This window comes from Mandrillus leucophaeus, unplaced genomic scaffold (assembly GCF_000951045.1).
Source record: "Mandrillus leucophaeus isolate KB7577 unplaced genomic scaffold, Mleu.le_1.0 Scaffold317, whole genome shotgun sequence".
NCBI lineage: Eukaryota > Metazoa > Chordata > Mammalia > Primates > Cercopithecidae > Mandrillus > Mandrillus leucophaeus.
The window spans coordinates 1,291,835-1,295,620 of record NW_012103332.1 but is presented as its reverse complement, the minus strand read 5'-3'; the positions used below and the strand labels follow the sequence as shown (position 1 = coordinate 1,295,620).

Sequence of the window (3,786 nt, the reverse complement as noted above, 5' to 3'; positions counted from 1 at the left end):
ATAGAGTGGTAACAAAACCTGTGTTTCCTGGTCCTGGAGCTGAATGGGGAAACAAAGGAGGCAGAAGTGCTATTTGAGACGAGGCAGTCGTGAAGGGCTCTGGAAGGAGGTGGCAGTTGAGCAGAGGCCTGAGTGAAGTGAGGGAGCAGAGCTGTCCGGGAATGGTGAAGTCCTGGCTAGAAAAACAGCAAGTGCAGGGCCCTTGGGCAGGGCTAGATTTGGCCTATGTAAGAAACCACCCAGAGGCCTATATGACTGAAACAGAGTGAGCAAGAAAGATGGGTGAGATAGAGGATCAGATCAGAGGGTTATCTGGGAGCAGGAACACAAAAGTCTTTGCAAGCCTTCTGCGCAGAGCAAGGGGCCCAGAAGCATTTGCAGAAGGAGGATGAAGCATCCCTGCTCAAATGCCTACCAGGGCTCTCTGCTGCCCTCTGTGCTGGGTGGTACCACCTGGAGAAGGTGAGAATCTGTCAGATACATCACCATCCATTCTTAGGAGCTATTTCAATCCTGTCCTCCTCCCTTCACCAACTATTCTGTGCACTCAGTTCGGAGTCTGCCTGCTAATTTACTAGTGCCAAGCGCAACACATCCCAGAGATTCTGCTGCCAGCATGGGTGAGCTGAAGGTCAGTATTTGCGGCACTCCAAGCCCCAGCCACCCCAGTTCCAAGCCTGCATGGTGGCTGTTTCTGCATTCACAGTTACGGAGCAGTTGCTCTGTGCCACCCCCTCCCCCATGCATGGCTTTCTGTGCCCACATCACCTTCACACAGTCCTGAGCTGGAGTTTTTGATCCTTGCCACTGTACAGGCAAGGAGGTCCAGGAAGTAGACGTGGTCAATCCAGGTCCTACAGTCAGCATCAGACCCAGTTTCTCCACTTCACCACCTGGTCCTCATCTTCCCTCTCCATCCATCACCAACTACAGCCTCCTGGTCTCAGAGTTAAAAGGCTGCCACACCCTGTAACTTTCAAGGCATCTTTGTGTTTTAGCAACAACCACTCTATTTCTGAAACATAAGTGGTGTTGGGGGCTCCATGAGCCATGGAGTTTGTCAAGGTCCCACACTCATTTACTCCCATTCGGGGGCATCTTCACGTGGCTGCAGTCAGAACATAACAAGTTATCTTTTCAATGAACTTTTAAACCTTAAGTGGCTTTTTATAGTTTGGCTCAAAGCCGGCAGAGCCAGGTGTCAGTAAAATCGTCATTATTATGGCAAAAGTTAACTTCAAGCTGCTTCTGTCAACACGGTTCCCCCATCACATTTATAAGTTAAGTAGAGAAGTTCCAGCACCTTCACATGGCCCAGTCCTGAGATCTGTATGTCCGAGAAGCAGGCCACTATCTTCTGAGCCACTCGCAGGTGTGGGGTGTGAAAGACCTTGCTGGCCTGCCACAGTTTGAGCGTTAACAGCACCAACATGCCACTTTAGCATAGTGTTCATTGAACGTTTGCTGTGTGCCCAGAGTACTCCACCGCCGTCTATGCTGGGAGGTAGTGCCTGTATCACTCCCTTTGACAGGCAAGGGGATGAGCTCAGAGAGATGTAGTAACTTGCAAGGTTACCGCACTTCCAAACTTAGATAATTTTTTGTATTTCTAAAACCTGGAATCAATTCTTTGTTTTGTTCTTGCTTCTCTTGCCTGTCATTTATGAGCCTTTTCTTATGCCTGTGGGCAATTTCGAAACAAATCCCCTCTGGAAACAGTTTCTAGGCAGCTGGGCATGTCCAGGGTGTCTGGGTTTTCGGGGGGTAATTAAGGAAACATTGCAGGTGTGACTGTTGATGAACCTTCATTGGAGCGGGAACAGCCAGGCCGGACACACGGATGGAGACACTGGGCAGGTAGTTACGTTTAGTATTTTGTGAAATGTCAGCCTCCTGACCCAAGCCTGGGAAGGCAGCCACGGTTAATTTCCTTTCTGGAGAGGGGCTTAGCAAGTCAGAGAGCTGGGCTCAGGGGGCTGCTGTGAGCAGTGATCAATGCATTAGAGAAATACAGGGCTAACAAGTTCTGAGTCACATCCCCCAACCCCAGTCCACCCCAGCCCCACCCACACCCACCCACGGGAGCAACATGTATGTGTTGTAGACACCATACAGGAACCATTTCTGACCTACCTCCCTTCTGAAAGCCAGCTCGGCCGCAATCAAGAGCTACTGTGTTCATCTACTCGGGCCTCAGGCTGCCATGACCAAATAGCACAGACTAGAGGCTTCAACAACAGAAATTCGTTTTCTCACAATTCTAGAAGCTAGAAGTCTGAGCTCAAGGGGTTAGCAGGGTTGATTTCTTCTGAGACCCCTCTCCTTGGCTTGTAAATGGTTGTGGTCAAGTTCACGGCTACGCCAATTTTTATCCCCAGGGTCAGGTTCCAGCTCATGCTGAGGTCTGAAGGGAGTGGGTGAATGAGCAGACAGCTGGAAGAACACTCAGGGGGCCGTAGACAGGTGCAATGTAGTTCTCTCATCAGCAGCTCACTCACACTAGTTCTTTCACGCTGTCCACCCTGTCTTGGCTGCTTAGTCCAGCAGCTCCCACACACGGCTGCACTGCCAGCTCGCCCTTCAGGGTCAGCAGCTTAACTCTTCGTCTGGGCACCAGAACTCCGACTGTGTCCTGGCTCCCCCCTTTCCTTCTTGCAGATGGACATCTCTGGTTCTCTCTCTCTTTCTCTGGGCGCCAGTGCGAGAGTGCCTGTACAGTGTCAGCAGGGCAGTTATACCTTTTACAGACAACAGTGGTATAGGGCCAAGGGATGCCCTTCCCATGTTATGGCTACATGGCTGTGATAGCAAGTGGCGTTAGACACCTGCCCTCTAAACTCACTGAGTCGCTCTGAATGTTTACCTCAGCCTACCCTTGACCAAAGCACAGCCATGTTCCTTACAGCTGTCTTCTCCCTGTGTCCTCACGTGGTCTCCTTTCTGTGTGGATCCGTGTCCTCATCTCCTCTCTTATGAGGACAGCAGGATATTGGATTAGGGCCCACCCTAATGACCTCATTTTAACTTAATCACATCCTGAGGTGCCAGGGCTCCTAATGACCTCATTTTAACTTAATCACATCCTGAGGTGCTAGGGCTTAGGACTCAACGTATGAATTTCAGGAGGGACGCAGTTCAGCCCACAGGAGCCACCAAGAGAAACTACTCACACATCTTGATGTTTCACTTATTCCAATAGGTGTCAGTGGCAAATGTATTCCAGCCCTCAAACAGACCCCTAAGAAGCCTGGACTTCTTCCTCAGAATAAAATATCTGAGCCAATAGAGCCACAGACAACAGCACAAATCACACCTGTATTGTAGCCCATGTATTAGCACAGGGCCCTGGGCATACTCCTCAAGCATAGGTTTTCTCTCCAAGCATGAGTTCCCTCACCTGTAAATTGGAAAATCCTTAGACCTCTTGTCACCAACAGAGAAAGGAGGCCACTGTGGTTGTGGGGAGGAGCCCACATCCCTTCATGCTCACCTCTACACGCTGGCTCTGGGATCGTGTTGGCAGCATTTGCTGTGGTCAGCATCAGTGTTGCTTAGGCCATTTGTTATAAAGCCTGCGAAAAACAGTCTCCAGTGTGGACTGCCAATATTTTCTGATTCAGAGAAAATTGCATGCAAATGTATGCCTCTTTGATTCTACTCGAGTTGTAAAATCCAGTTTGAGTTCAATAAATTCTGGAAGGGAGCAAATTATTCTTTTCAACCTGAAGAATATTGGGTCATATCCTGAATGCCTCAGCAGAGTGAGATGGGCAGGGCTAGTCAAAC

At 49.7% G+C, this 3,786-nt stretch overlaps 1 protein-coding gene across 1 annotated transcript in view; it reads left to right on the top strand.

Annotated features, from left to right (window-relative positions):
• SLC2A9 (solute carrier family 2 (facilitated glucose transporter), member 9) overlaps positions 1 to 3,786 on the top strand; it is a 195,429-nt gene that overhangs the window by 190,426 nt on the left and 1,217 nt on the right.